The 16850-nt window shown below is 40.0% G+C and overlaps 1 long non-coding RNA gene across 1 annotated transcript; it reads left to right on the forward strand.

The window, feature by feature from the left end:
* Positions 1 to 1526: 1526 nt before the first annotated feature.
* On the forward strand, positions 1527 to 15709 carry LOC144262305 (uncharacterized). Its single transcript, XR_013345515.1, has 3 exons — positions 1527 to 1676; positions 13706 to 13838; positions 15413 to 15709. It is a non-coding gene; the product is annotated as an uncharacterized LOC144262305 (long non-coding RNA).
* The last annotated feature ends 1141 nt before the right edge of the window (positions 15710 to 16850 follow it).

Raw genomic sequence — 16850 nt, forward strand, 5'->3', positions numbered from 1 at the left:
TAAACAGATTCATTTTTTCAGACCACAGAATTCAGAATGGCTTAAGCTCAGCCATTTAATGGTTGTGCCACATTAAACTCTTCTATACAGTCACACACAATGCACATAAAAAAGTTGCACATTTCTGATGAGACAAGTGGCATACTCAAAGCAATCAATCCCACTTTCCTTGAGGGCTCAATGTTGCAAAGCACTGCAGGCACCTCACACGATTTGGCCCTATGATTCCAGCAAATTATTCAATTATTATTGGACAGAGCTAGTGAGTCTCCATATATTAAGCTCATATTCACAGATCATTAGAGTATTCATGTGAAAAGAACAAAGTTTAGTGTGGTGACAAAGTAGCACACTGAAAACCTGGTCCAAAGCCCTCTGAAGCCAAAGGAAAAACTCCTATTTATTTCAATGAGCTCTGGATCAGGCCCTTGGCATATGAAACACGTATATAGGAATCATGTAAAATCATTGCTCTGAATTGCCCATTTTTGAAATTCTACATGAAAAGAAGGGAACATGGCAGACAGGCAGCTTTAAGGGGGTGGAGTTAGAGTAGTTTGGCTACCTTAACTCTCCATAGTTCATATGCAGACACGAACCTGCATTTCAAAACCTTCCTGTATCTGAGCAAACCTATAGCAGCTGGCAGAGGTGACATGTGGGCAGGGGGTCACGTGGGGTCATGTGCCCTCCCAGAGCTGCTTCTTGACTTTTATTGAGTATGCTCACATGGCCTAAGCATGCTCAGTACATCTGTTGCAGATGCTGCCCTCCGTCTGCCCACCCACTATCCGCAGGTACCGGTCATCTTTGGCAGTTGGTCCAATACCGAGCTATGCAAACTGAATTCTTCACAGTCCAATTAACGTAGCCCACTCAAATTGCACCCCACAGGGCTTCCCCTTTCCTAGTTTTAAATATTGAGAAATCCACTTTTGAAAAACTTTGAAAAATCTTACATAACAGACCATGAGGCATTCCTTGTGTTGTTCTTCATATTTCGAAGATGTCTTTGTATCTGTTACTTCTCAGATACCACAGTGAAGGGATTGCTTTTCTTTTTAATACAGCATTGAAATAAACAACCTGAAAAATAATCTTAATTATGGGTAAAATCTTGGCCCCATTGAACTCAATGGCAAAACACCCACTGACTTCAGGAGGGCCAAGATTTCCCCTATTGTGTCTGAGTTGAGATCTGGGCTCTAATAGCCTGTTAGGATAAATAAAAACTGACCAAGAATGTTCCTTAGACTGAAACTTTTAGGAGCTTGGAGAAATTCAGTTAACCGATTTCCATTATTTTTCATTTTCATACAGCTCCACCCTTCCTGATTCACTCTCTCTTTCCTTCTTAAGTCTTTCTATAACACCTACCACAATGGTATCTAAGTCACAAGCAAGGCTGGTCTTGCATTCTGTTCCTTAGTCTGACCGGAAGCAGGAAGCACTGAAAACCACATGGGAAAGCCTGTCCGTGCAAGATTTCCATCCCAGTTTTGCACATGCTAGAAGTTCAGATACTTCAGAGAAGCTTCTGAACTGAACTACTGAACCTTTTGAGGCTGGCCCATCATTAACTGGGACACAGATCAACTAGGAAGTTCAGAACTAAGGCTGACATTCTACCTTTAACTCGGGCTGTCGTTCCAGGTTCCAAAGGTGCCTCGAATTAGGTAGGTGCGCTATCTTATGGATCATTAGAAAGGAAAGGGTGCTGGATCAGATTATATGTGCTGCAGTATCCAGGCACAATGGGATGAGTGAAACACAAAGTGGCTGCCTCGGCTTTGTATTTACTTGGTTGTATCACAAGCCATACTGGCGATGTAGTGCTTTATGTGTTAATAATACATTTATTATAGCCATCCTATGGAATGCTAAATTACAGTGATATTTTATTTCAGTTGAATAATCTGACTGCTTTATTATCATTTGACATGAAAGTGCAATTTGCCATGCCACATACATTGCTACACACCTTCTCAATAGGATCATAAAGGCTGCACTACTGACCAAGAACATAATACTTACACAGTGTCTTGAGAAAACACTAGGATTTTGAAAGTTCTACTCTCTCTTTTTAATAGTTCAAACCAAAATTGCTTTGTTTTTTTAAAGCTCTTTGCTGCTCAATAACTCCAAGTGCTAACAGAATTTAATATTCAGTTGTCATGCCCGTCTCAGCTTTCACCACAGGTTTCTGTGAAATATGTTCTAATCCAGGTCTTGTTTTCTCTCACATATATTTCATTACTACCGTCACTTAATTTAAATGGAATGTCAAGCACCTGCTTGCCACCATAAATGCAGTTAATGCCCCTTTTGGAGTCACCAGCAGGGTGAGCTCTTACACTTGATGGCTGACTTCAGTCTCTTCCCCCTAAAAATCAAGTCTCACTTATTCAATTTATGCTTCCTCCTCCAGATTACATGAATCATTTCTGCCATGAACTTATGACCCTTAGCCCTGTAATGCATCACAGTACTGTACTAGTACCATAAGGTAGATAATGTGCAGCTACTTTGGCTTGTACTAGTACTGACATTCTAAAAGCTGCACTGAATTAATACATGCCACACTTGACTTCAGTGTGCAGTTGGAATAAAACGGTAGGGTAATGTTCCCCATATTTTAAGACAAAGCTAAATCCATGCCCTCTCCTATTTCACTGTGACTGAAGAGGTAAATAAATGAATACAGGTTTGGGGGGAAATATTGTTTTTGTTAATGCTGCACTACTTCTGCTTTACCAGTGAGCTGAAAAAGTTCTCGAATATTATCTGTGTATTTCCTGCTTTGGTCTTGAGAAGCTGGAATTAAACTGGTGTGTTTTCTTTTAAAAAGGGTCACAAAAGACTACATTTAGTTTGGGCTAGGCTCAACATGTGCTAGATTTCCCCAAGTTTACCAATATTAAATATGGTTTAGTATGAGAAGCGTCACTGCTGAGAACTCATATTCAGGCTGACGCAGTTAGTTTGCATTACCCGATCAGAAATCTAGTTACAATGACAAATATGAACATCCCAGCCACATGGAGGACAAGTTGAAAAGATACACCATTTATTCGGTCAGTTACAGTAAGGTCATCGTTAGTTATTATTTTAATGAAAAGGAGTACTTGTGGCACCTTAGAGACTAACCAATTTATTTGAGCATGAGCTTTCGTGAGCTACAGCTCACTTCATCGGTAGCTCACGAAAGCTCATGCTCAAATAAATTGGTTAGTCTCTAAGATGCCACAAGTACTCCTTTTCTTTTTGCGAATACAGACTAACACGGCTGTTACTCTGAAACCTGTCATTATTTTAATGGTTAATTTAACTAAATACTGAGCTATTGTCTTGTTAGTGTGTATATTCAGTCGAAAAAATACATAGGTTCAACTAGGAATGCATCTTTTACTGCACTGGGTGTAATGAAGCTGCAGCATCGCCACAAGTAAAGAATATTGAATAGTTATATATTTTTGAAATGGTAAAATAAGTATTCTTGCAGAAGTAGTTGGCATGTGTAACTTGATGAACTCACTTAAATAGTTTGACTGTTAATCAAAAAAGTAAATTATACGCACTTGAATAGTTCAACTGTTGATCAAAAAAGTAAATTATATAAGTGGATACTGCAACCCAGAAACATGTGGACACAGCTGTAGTGTCATGTGTCGCAGCTCTACTTGCTGCCAGCTGGCACCCACACAAAGACAAGCCAAGGCCAACAATTACTGTTATTCATAACAGCGAATGTGCATTCAAAACACACAGTGCAGGCTTTATAAAATAACTTAGTATTCAAATGTATCCAGACTGTTGAATTGTTTTGTAATCACACGTCACTGTATGCCAGGCAAATACGCCAAAATGTCCTAGTAGTCCAGAATTTCTTGTCTTTACCCAATTAACCCAAATACTGTAGGGGCTGGTCGATGAGCTATTTGTGCTGTGGTCTTCAGGATTCCTCATGCACTTAGCAAACAGTCGAGCACAATCAACGCATTAAGTCTTAAGACTTTCAAATTAACAGTTGCGTACCGTATTATATATATTTATATGTAATATTACAATCGCCACTTTCTGGTTTAGAAAATCACACGTAATTAGGAAGTGTAAAACAATGGGAGAAATTAGAATGGTTTCATAGGCAAAATCCTTTTTCTATCAAGACCAAGCTTATATTTAGAACTGAAATGCCAGAGGTGTTCACTGTACTTCTTTGTATGGGTGCCTGTTCCAAGTATGCAAATAAGCTTAGAGTACATAACCTCAACAAGGAGTTCATGGAATATGCTCCTGGTGATAAATAAATAAAAACTACTGGGTTTAATTCAGCTCTTTTTGTTTGCCGAGACACAGGCAACCCTTAATTAAAGAACAAAATACCATTCTACAGTAGTGATACAAATCAGTGGGTCAACATTAATGTCAAATCCAGCATTTTAAATCATTACCTAGAATTAAGGTTGTTTTTTTTTATAAAGTGAATGAAAAAAAAAGACATGTGAAAAGTCTATGTTTAAATAAGAAAATTTTTAACAGGCTGGACGCATCCTCAACTGGGGTTTGTCAGCATTGTTCCATAGCAATCAACAGAGATATACTAGTTTACACCAGATTAGGATTTGGCTCTGAAAATTTCAATATTGTTAAAAATGAAAACAACATTGTGTCACTTCAAAAAATTCCTACTTTGAAAAAAAAACAACCATTCCTCAAAAGGGCTGGCACTCACAGTGACTTGTATGTATTAAATCACTTGCTTCATCTCCGCTGTGACAGAATGGAGTGGGTGGGGGAGGCACAAAATTTTTCCCTCTGATGATGCCAACTCAGTTGCATTCCAGGGGAAAGTGCATATTCTGATCCTTCATCACAATGCTGCACAGCCTGCTGCTGACTATGGTTTACTTGTGGCTGCAAGGACTTTGTGTGTGTGTGCCCAAGGCCATCTCTCCAAGTCTTACTACTGTACTTTGAAAAGGGATATTGGGACTTATGAGTAAACAAAGTAGATATCAGTTTAAGCAGCGGGAAATGCGAGGTACCATCTCTTTTTGCCTTCTGTACACCACAGTTCATTTTTGTAGAATATGGGTGAGACCCTCAGCTGGGGCAAATTAATTTAGATCCACTGAAGTCAATTGAGCTACACCAGTTTCTACCAGCTGAGGATTTGGCTCTGTGTTTTTTTAGAAACTTGCTTATCTTGAAAGACAAAAAAAACCTTCATTTCCTGAGATACATTAATAAGAAGTCTGCACAGAGAAACAGTGGAGAAGAATGACCTGGCCTGCATTACTTTGTTTACAATAACCTCTTTTTAGTGGCTGCTGTCTACAGTCGTGCCAAGTATGGTTTCAATTTTTCCTTTGAAATGTAGACCAGCCAAATAACACCAACACATTTTCCATGTAACTTTTGTAGACTGTATTCCTGAAGAGTAATGTCTCCCCTGTTTTCAGAGTATGACTGCTGTATGTGTTACTAAATACTGGAGATGTTTTATCACCCAACATGGTTTAAATATGTATATCACTGGTATAGATTGCTAATGCCATGTAAACTCCTGAATTAGAGGTCTTTGTGAAATCTCTCTTGTCTGACTTGAGTTCATAGTCATATAACTTCTACTGTATAAAATTTTAGAAGTTGTTTAGTCTTCAAATTTAGAGTTTATTTTTTTTATTTTATTTTTTTTTAATTGTGAAACACCCCGGGTAAAATCCTGACCTCCATTGAAATCAATGGCAAAACTCCCACTCATGTCAATGGGCCAGGAATATTAACAGAAATGAATCTAGGTGGGATTTTTCAAAAGCATGCAGCATTGGTCTAACACTTCTCCAGCTGAAGTCAATGGGAGTTTCACCTTTGACTTCAGCGGGAGAAACCTTAGACCAGCACAGAGCACTTTTGAAAATCCCACACTCAGAATAAGATTTTCAAAGTCACGTGGGGAATTTGGACACCCAATGCCCCTTAAAATGAATGGGAATTGGGCATCCAAATCTTTTAGGTGGCTTTGAAAATCCCATCAAAATGCCTAAAGATAGATAGACAGACAGATAGATTTTGTTTGTATGTAACTATTTCTCAGCAGTACTTGAAACCCAAACACTGCAGCCTTTTCATAAGGTTTTGTAAGTGAAACTAAGTAGAAATGAAGTGAAGCTGATTATTTATTTTCATTTTTCAGCTGGGGTGAAATGCAACAGGAACATAAACAGCATAAAAATGAGCGGTAATAAGATTTTAAAAACTCTTTTAGGGTTAATAATGTTATGTACTATTAATAATACAAGACAGGATATTTGTTTATATATAATGTTTACAGGATAGTGTCCTCTTAAACATATACAATATTCAGTAATAATAAAATTAATTTACTTCCAAATATGTTGGCAGATGTTTCAGTAAGGATTTTTACAACAGTTCACAGATGTTACCTGCCATATCTGACTGATTACTTGACTGATTTCCAGAGTTACGTTATCATACATGAAGTCAGTGATGATGAGCACACTTAAAAAATGGAAGATAAAGCCTGGTATGTGTGTAGCTATCAGCCCGTCCACCACATCCACACAAGCTAACACCATTCTCTGATGTAAGAAAACCACAAGTGGGACATTTCAGGCACATGCTGAGCATCAAACCATTGTTGGAACTCCTGCGGAGCCTGTTTATTGCAGAGTAATCCTCTCCAAAAATTGCTAATCCAGAGTGCTAATTTTTTTTGTATTGTGGATTTTGGCCACAATTGAGTTACCCCAGTGATTTAGGGAAAGGTAGGAGAGAGGTCCTGGAGGGCAAATTTAGGCTGCTAGGTAAGAGATTAAAATGTTCAGAACCTCCATGGTAGCATTCTGTGAAATGCTTCCTGTTCCATTCACAGGGCCAGGCACAACAGTGGGGTCTCAATGTATGGATCAGATGATGGTATGGGGGGAAGGTTTTAGGTTTATTAGAAACTGGGAAACCTTTGGGAAAGGAGGAGCCTATACAAGAAGGATGGGCTTCACCTAAATCAAAATGGAGCCAGATTGCTGGCATGTACAATTAAAAAGTTTGTAGAGTATATTTTAAACAAAAGGGCTGGGGGAAAGATGACAGATGCAGAGGAGCACATGGTTCAGGTGGAGACATCACTTAGAGATGAAGGTATTAAAGGGGGAGCTCTATATCTGAGAGGATAGAGAAGAAGTTGTTGAAGTACAGGTAGGAGCTACTGAGGAACAGTCAAACGTAAGAGTCCCATTTAAATTTAACACATGAAGGCAAGCAACTGAATATTGGCAAAATGTACAAGTGCTTGTATACAAATGCCAGAAGCTTAAATACTAAGATGAGTGAACTAGAGTACCTGGCATTGAATGAGGATATTGATATAATAGCCATTGTGGAAACTTGGTGGAATTACGATAATCAGTGGGACATGGTAATCATAGAATCATAGATTTTACGGTCAGAAGGGACCATTATGATAGTCTAGTCTGATCTCCTGCACAACGCAGGCCAGGGAATCTCACCCACCAACTCCTGTAACAAACCCCTAATTTATGTCTGAGCTACTGAAGTCCTCAAATTGTGGTTTAAAGACTTCAAGGTGCAGAGAATCCTCCAGCAAGTGACCCGTGCCCCATGCTGCAGAGGAAGGGGAAAAAAACCCAGGGCTTCCAAATCTGCCCTGGGGGAAAATTCCTTCCCGACCTCAAATATGGTGATTAGCTAAACCCTGAGCATGTGGGCAAGACTAACCAGCAAGACACCCAGGAAAGAATTTTCTGTAGTAACTCAGATCCCACCCCATCTAATATCCCATCATAGGCCATTGGGCATATCTACCGCTAGTAGTCGAAGATCAATTACTTGCCAAAATTAGGCTATCCCATCATATCATCTCCTCCATAAACTTATCAAGCCTTGTCTTGAAGCCAGATATATCTTTTGCCCCCACTGCTTCCCTTGGAAGGCTGTTCCAGAACTTCTCTTCTCTGATGGTTAGAAACCATAACAGGGTACAAAATATATAGGAATGATAGAGTAGGTTGCATTGGTGGGGAATGGTCCTATATGTGTGTGACAGGGTGTACCTACCCCACACTGGTTCATCAGGGGTTAACCACTCTCTGGGGGCTGAGGAAACCATGCCCCCTCACCCCTGCTGGGTACACTCCAGCTGGAACCAGAGTATAAAGGGAATAGCGCAGCTCAGTCTGGGCTAGCCACTGATGAGAGCAGAGATGTGTTGCAGGCTCCTGCAGGGTGACTGCCGGAGCTCCAAGACGCAGAAGCCATCTGGGTTGAGGCTCCAACGGACCCCCAACTGACTGCCACCAGCAACAGAGGAGAGACAGTGGAGGCCACTGTAGAGAGACGTTTGTAGAAGATGATAATTTAAAGATTATAATCTAAAGACCTCATAAGGGACCGTATTATGAACATAGGAATGTGGAGATGTGCCCTACAGGTGTGGCTTGGAACACTGCATGGCTGTGTGCAGCAGTTCACCACAGAAGCTCTCCAGTTTGTTTTATTAAAGTTCTATTCCATTCTCATCTGACCATTGGGCCATGCTGTCCTGCACTTAAGGGCAGCTGCATTGACTCTGGCCATTGGAAAGGGGGGTGGGGGCGAAAAGTCAGGCGGCAAAATTTGCAGATAATATAAAATTATTTAAGATCATTAAGTTCAAAGCTGACTGTGAAGAGTTAAAGGGATCTCACTAGACTGGGTGACAAAATGGCAGATGAAATTCAATTCTGATAAATGCAAAGTAATGCACACTGGAAAAAATGATCCCAACTACACATACACAATGATGGGTTCTAAGTTAGCTATTGCCACTCAAGAAAGAGCTCTTAGAGTAATCATGGACAGTTCTCTGTAAACATCGGCTCAATGTGCAGTGGCAGTCAAAAAAGCTAACAATGTTAGGAACCATTAGGAAAGGGATAAATAAAACAGAAAATATAATGCTGCTATATAAATCCATACCTTGAAAAGAGCATTCAGTTCTGGTCACCCCATCTCAAAAAAATTATATTAGATTTGGAAAAGGTGTAGAAAATAGCAACAAAAATTATTAGAGGTATGGAACACCTTCCATACGAGGAGAGATTAAAAAGACTGGGATCGTTCAACTTAGAAAAGAGACAGCTAAGGGAGGATATGTTAGAGGTCTATAAAATTATTAATGTCTTGGAGAAAATGAATAAGGAAGTGCTGTTTACCCCTTCACATAACACAAGAACTAGGACTCATCCAAAGAAATTAATAGGCAGCAGGTTTAAAACAGACAAAAAACAGTACTTCTTCACATCCTGCACAGTCAACCTCCAGATCTCATTGCCAGGGTATATTGTGAAGGTCAATGTCTCTTAATCAAGATAATCAGGGATACAACCCCACTCTCTGGGTGTCCCTAAACCTTCAACTTCCAGAAGTATCTGGCATGGGCCACTGTCAGAGACAGGATACTGGGCTAGATGGGCCATTGGTCTGACCCAGTATGGCAATTCGTATCCAATAGCAAAATGTTCTAATGTGTTGCAAATGAACAGAGGTCCACACAAAAAGGCAATGAAAGTTTGACAATCCTTTTGTGATTTTTTCAAACTCCACTGTAATGGTTTCACAAAGTTGTGAGAAACAGCTCCAGGAGAAAATATATCATAAAGAAAACATGTGGGTAAGCATCTGCAGGATTGGGGCCATACTCCTGTTCTGGATAGGTGTTGTTCTAAGAGCTCGTTCAGCGAAACAAACTATGGACTAAATTGTGGGCTGTTCTGAGCACCCATTCATTCCCCTGCCCAAGCCATCTACATCGTACGGTGAGGAGCAACCTCTACAGAGCCATTATTCCCCATCCCATACAAGTGGACACGGAGTGAGGTAGCAGGGGCAAGCGTGGGAGGAGCCTGGGTTTCACCCTGACAACATGGGCTGACCTGTGCAGCTAAACTGGGAGATATACATTTTGCCAGGTAAGGCTGGGTACAGGTAGGTATGTTTTTCCTTCCAATCCGTATCGGAGCAGGGAAAAACCAAGAGGTAGGTTATATCTCAGAGAGTCACTGTCTGGTTCCCAGGCTCCACCTGAGCCAGTGTAACTATATGCTACCACAATTTAGCCATGTGGTCACGTCAGTCAACATTCAAGCTCTGTGATGTTCTCATTTTGTGTCTACGCTACTCTGGGCAAATGGATAGTAGAGGACACTTTATCATCAATTCTTATTTAGGCTTGAGAGTGAAAGTGCCACTCAGAACAAGGGAAATTAGGCTTTGCCTCAAAGATCATCTAGTTAGACAACCAAAGCAATACAAACAGAAGGCCAGGTTCACTGGCATGTTCTGACTGATGCAAAAGAGTTGGAGCGTATGAGTGAATTTGGCCTGGATAATGTCCTGAATGAGCTGAGGATGGGATTGCCACAGGGTAGTATATGAATTTTAAATCTGTAAACTAGGACTTTGTTTGGTGGGCTAAACCAGTAAGGCCTCATGGAAGATGATTCTTTTAATGGACTATATACACTGTTTGAAAAGTGCTCAGCATTGGCCTTATTCTGCTCCCTTTAAAGTCAATGAGGGTTTTACAACTGGCTTCACTGAGAACAGAGTTAGGTCAGCATGGAGCACTTAAAGGACAACTGAACTGATGCAGGCATTGAAACCAAGCTGCAAAGCCCATGAAGAAATGTGAGATGACCAAAGAAGCCATTTGCTACAATTTCTCATTTTGTTTTGTTTTTTCCCCACCTCCTTCTATTTTTTTGGGCCCACACTAGCTTCCCTCAACTTGTCTCTATGTCTCTTACGGAGAGTGATTTCACTATTACACTGGCAGTGTGTCCTGCACAGTCATTATAGGTACACAAAGGCCGGATACAGGAATGCTGCCATGTAGGTTTGAAGTCTGGTCCTGCATCCCACACCAACCAGCTGCAAAAAACATTTCAAGCAGGTACTGCTGCACTGGGGCCAAGGGGGCCCAACGGGGATCACCCTCCCCCTAGGATGCCTAACTGTGCATGGGAGACCCACTCCTCCTTGGGGGTCTGGGACCCATGCAGTATCCCAAGCCAAGTGGAGAAGGAGCCAGCCAGAGACTGACGCTTAAAGAGCAGCTGCAGAAGAGATTTGAGCAGGGACCAGTGGAGATTGATGATGTCATCAGAATGCTTTCCATAGTTTTCATTCTGAACATTACATCAACTGTGCTGATTGGCTGTTTGTTACAACTCTTCCCGCTTCCTCCCTTTTCTTTGCCTACCATAACCAGCTGAAAGGACTTAAATACATAGGTGCTGGAACTAGGGGGGTGGGGAGGAGGGGCTGCAGTACCCCCGGCTTGAAGTGGTTTCCATTATATACAGGGTTTACAATTTGGTTCAATGGCTCTCAGCACCCCCATTATAAAAATTGCTCTAGAACCCCTGCTTAAATAACAAAATACAAGCAAAAGAAAATCACAGAAATAACACAATGTTGCAGCCATTACATTACTCACTCTGTTTGTATGTTCAACCCTTTCCCCTGTCCTTTGTGTAGTTTGTCTGTTTGGACTGCAATCTCTTTAGGTCAGGCAATGTCTACTTCAGAGCCCTGGTGTCAGCTGGCCCCTAGGCACTACTGTAGCAAACACGTTCAATGTAATCCATATTCATACAAAACTCCCACTAATTGCAGTTGGTTTTATCAACTCTCACGTTCCATCTTCCTCTCTGTAAATTCTTTGAGATAGGGACCAACCCATTTTTGTATCTCAGAACTTCACTTTTAGCACTAAGGCCTAAATTTTCAAAAGTGACTAGGGATTTTGGGCGCTCAGCTTGAGATACCATAGAGGGTCTTGATTTTCGCAAAATTTGGTGCCCAACACTTTCTGATCATCAGGGTCCTTTCATGTATCTCAAGTTAAAATCACTAAACTGATGACAATTTAGGACTATATAAATAAAAACAGAAATTAGTATTACGAATAATAATTAATAATTAATGGCATGTGGTTTTTGAAGTTTAAATTGATTGGTTTTTTTTTTTTTTGGTGGCTATGCCTGTTCTTTCTATGTAGTAGCGTAATCAAAATAAAAACCCAAGTCAGTGAATATGAAGGTTGTAGGCTTTCTGCAGGTTTAGTTTTCGGAAGCTGAATGCTCCATTGGTAACCATGATGTGAATCAGATCCAAAGGTTTCCTACTTCTTCACAAGACATTACAGTATTGACAAATAATTGGTGGATTCCCTCTGTGTTTACTCGTGACTTACTGAACTAGTGCCAACTGAATCTTGAATGCTTGTTCATTGGGAGTAACTCAAGGCTGACAGCTAGTGAGGTCATTTAGCAGTCTAGCCAAGGCCTGTATGCCATTACAATGAAGTAATAATGTATTTATAACACACCTAACCACTGATGGCTTCTATTCCTGTTGGGGCTTTTTTCTCTCCTGCATTTGCACAGATGTTTTTTGAGAACTGGTCTCCAGAAAAAGCCTTGTAGAAAACAAGCTACGTCTGTTGATTCTGGCTGGCTTCTATAACGATAGTTGTTAGCACGCAGGATTTATGTTTCAAATATCATTTTAATTTCTAGGGCTGCATTTTTTAACCACAAAATCTTAATTCAATGGTGTACTATAAATGCTGCAGCTCCTTTATAAAAATGTAGAATAAGCTGTTTCTAAGGAAATATTCTGAGAGTCTGATTCATAGAAATGCTTCTCACATGCATTTTCCATGGAATTTGCTCTGAAATATGTGTGTAATATGGTCTTCAATAAATTATGTACTTTTGTGATTCATTAAACCTTTTCCCCTGCTCACAAGTAGCAACCTGTTCATTATACACAAAAAAGTGCAACCAGCCAAAAAAACCCAGCATTCTTGTTCTTATCATATTCATTGGCTGCTATTATTCCTGATCTTAAAAAAATAATAATCTATAAAAGTATTTAGAGAATGACAGTGCATAAATTAAACTGGCATCTAGCTTTAATTTACATGCAGGGAAATTAAGGATACATCCACATCCTTAATTACCTCCTTGTTCAATTTAAAGAGTATAGGGCTTAGAATGCCTCATGTAAAGATAATGATGATTCTTAGAAATGGGTGACTATTGACAGAATGCTTGTAGGAATGTTCACTCTAATTTCTTAATGAGTTTGTTCCAGCCATGTTTACATCCATTTTCTTTTTCCTATAATTCAATATTTATCTGATCAAGTTTTGCTGGCCTGAATCTTCATAGAAAGTGTATTTCAAAATTGCATTTAAAGTAAAATAAATGTTAAATTCCAACTCACACATATTTATGCTGGAAGCACTTGCATGACAGCTAATTAAGGATCATATAAAAATATCATGTGACATATCTCACCAATGATATCTAACCAATATATCTTGAATAGCAAATGGCTCAAACTCAAAGAACAGTATGTAATCAATAGAATTCTATCGATTTTACTTTGTTCTAGTTAGTATTATAGATGGTTGAAAATTTAGGGCACCTCTGTACCTGGGGGTACTTTGCTACTCATGCATCATCCAATTTCCACCTGCTTCATCCCATCCTACAGATGAAATGGTTAACTTTGAATACTTGTGCCAACCAGTCCTAGAATTTAGTTTAACTGAAGTGTGCCTCCTGCTCAAAAGTCACTTCCTCTCTGAAATAGCCTGTCTCTGTCTTTCTAGATATCATTTCCATTTATCTCTGGGCATTATAGATGCTGCATTACATGCATGTGCAAAACTGAAGGCAATGGAATTACTCCACACTAACAGAAACGTAAATGAGATCAGAACCTGTTCCAGCGACCTCACAAAGGTAACGCAATCTATGCCCTTCACACAAAGAAAAGAAGAATGAGAAACAGCCATCGTGGTTGTTGTTTTGAAGGCGAGACATACAGACTGGTATTCGCTACAGCCTCACATTATGTAGGGAGAGCAAAGAAGCATTCCCTTCACACAAAGAAAAAGGAGAAATACTATGCTATTATTCTTTTTTAAATGTCATGCCCAGACACACTGGGCTAATTCCACTTCACTGCATCACAACGTGCTACATTAACTGCCACAAGACATGAGCCAATGCTACCACCACCCACATGCTTCCAATGCAACCATATCATTTCAATTTTTCACACATTTTACTTCTGTATGTAGAATGTGTTCTATAGCACAGTAAAGTCTCCTCTCACCAATCCTTTGACACGGGCTACCAGTCTGAAACAAAGCTTAGTTTCATATCTAAAACATAGTGACACAGGAGGAGGGGGGTAAGGAATCACAAAAGAAACAGCTGGCTATAGCCATGCTTATGGCTCTGAGGGCTCTGCTGGTTCAAGCATCCAATCATGAGTCTGCACGGCAGGCACCAACTCTGTGGCAATCCTTCCCAGTGTTCCTGAGATATTGTCTGTTGAAAGGGTACCTCTTGAAGAATAGCACAGTGTTGATACCGGATGCCAGCCTGAAAATATGTAGACTAGTGAACAATTCTAAGGCCCCACTTTTAATTTTCACTGCTCCATCCTCTGTTAAACAGACTGGGAAAAGATCAAGCCCCGTTGGAAAAGATTGGAAGCTCTTTGGGGAAGGGACCATCTTTTTTGTTTTGTATTTGTACAGTGCCTACCACAATGGGGTCCTGATCCATGACTGGGGCTATTAGGACTACTGCAATAAAATAAATAAATAAGCAATAACAACAAGCTGCATACCACCTGCAAGACAGAGGTACGTTGCCTAGTCAAGATGCCACTATCAGGCTAGGAAAGTGAGAACTTTAAAAGATGATGATGATCATAGATAGAGAGATCTGAAAGAAAGCAAAGAAGGTTAGTATCTGATCCTAAATATGTCTCTTCAAAGAGCCAGAAGGTGTAGAGCATAGCACAAGACATACCACCAGATTAAGGGAAAGAGACACCCCTCAAAAGTTGAGTGAATTTCAATCACTATTATTTTTCAGCTAACATCACTTTCCCTGATTAGACACTGCACTTGATTCTTCACTGCTTTGCACGTTGGTTAGTCATTTACACCTGCAAAATCAATGCAAAATAGTTGAAATACTGATTTGGGAGCATTTTACACCCATTTAGTTAACACAACACAAAGTTAGCAATATGGCAGATTATGTTTTTCCAGAAAATACATTTGTCATGCCATTTGCACCATCTGCTGTATGTGTCAGTAGGAAGGAAGATGGCTGCTGTTGAATGGTGTGGTATTTAGAAACAGTCCCAGTAAGAAACTGGATGAAAACAAAGGAACCTGGGCATCAAAGCAGCCAAAGGCACCGGTGAGAAAGAGGAAAAGGGGCAACTAATACCATTTCTATGACTTGGCAGATCATTGGTGCACCCTCCAGTAATACTCCTTTCTCACCTGCAGCACCTGTCCTGGAAGTTCAAGCAAGATTGTGAAACATCAACGAGCAGCACCACAATCTTCAGCTGCATGAGTAGCGAGTCCAAGACCAGCAACTCTGTATGGAAATGCAGGCATGGCAAACAAGTGCACATGATTCATTCATCTGTACAGGCTAGAAAGAGCAACTCTGGCAAGCTGATAGAGTATGCAAATCTGATGTCATAAAACTGATGGCAGCAGCCAGTCATTCAATACTTTCATTCCTGCATTACTTCTTGCACATACTTTGTAAAGTGTTTTGAAAATTAAAAGCACTCTGTGTAAGTGCTAAGTATTATTAGTATCTTCACTGCTGTTTAGTAACATTGTGACAGGGCATAAGGCTCTGTTAGTTCACCTAATACTGATGAGTGTTTAATCCCCCCCCCCATGATTCTGCAAAAATTTTTGCCATCTGATGGCTCTGCATAGACCTATTTGAAATGAGTCTGAGTCCAGTTCCCAGTTGTCTACATCAGAAACAAAACCCTTACCATGACTGACACTAATTGGCACCCTGGCAGTCTCAGCAAAGAGGCAAAGGAATGAATGGGCATGGAAACTGAACTACCATCTCAGGCCTAGAAGTGACTGCTCCTTCTAGTTCAAGGTAGATACACTCTGATGGAGAAGTTTGGGAAGCCTGCATGGTCCCTGCCTATGCTATGCCAGTTCTCTGGGTGAACAGGGGACTCAAGTCTCCCCAGGATCCATGCAGCAAATTCCATTAATATTAAATCCACAAAAACTATTTTTTAAGATTAAAAAATATCTGAAAAACATTTAAAAGCATCTTAACAATACTTCAGGCTTATGTATCTTCATGTCTAAATTTACGTTCAGATAGTCAGGCTGAACAAACATTCAGAGGTCCTCTTGGTCCATCCCCAAAATCTGAGTGGTAACTGGCTACTATGTCAATGACACTGAAGATCCAGCAATTGTGCATTGGAAGGGAGAACCTTTGGGAAGAAAATGAAAACCTACAGCACAACTGAGCAGAATTGTCTTCTAGTTTCTTTAGCTTCATGTTTTCTTTTCTTGATTTTTCGCTCAGCTATATTAAGTCAACAGTGACGAATGATCAGGCAATTATGAAGATGTTCAAGTGTCTACACAGAAAGTTGCACTGATTTAAAGTGGGGTTTTTTTAATCAATTTAGTTAAACCAATTCAAACCCCAATGGGAATATTCTTAATATGATTTAAACCTGGTTTATATCAATTTAGTTTAAGTTGATTCCTTGCTGACCTAAGTTAAATTGATATAAACCAGGGTTAAATCAAGATAATCAATTCCACATGAGTTTTCACTAGTTTAACAAAATTGATTAAAAAACTATTTTAGTTAAATCAGAACAGCTTTCGTGTGCGGGAAGACACGCCCTACACTCCCCCTGTTCTAGAGCATCGCTTACAA

Source organism: Eretmochelys imbricata, chromosome 3 (genome assembly GCF_965152235.1).
Source record: "Eretmochelys imbricata isolate rEreImb1 chromosome 3, rEreImb1.hap1, whole genome shotgun sequence".
NCBI classification, from domain to species: domain Eukaryota; kingdom Metazoa; phylum Chordata; order Testudines; family Cheloniidae; genus Eretmochelys; species Eretmochelys imbricata.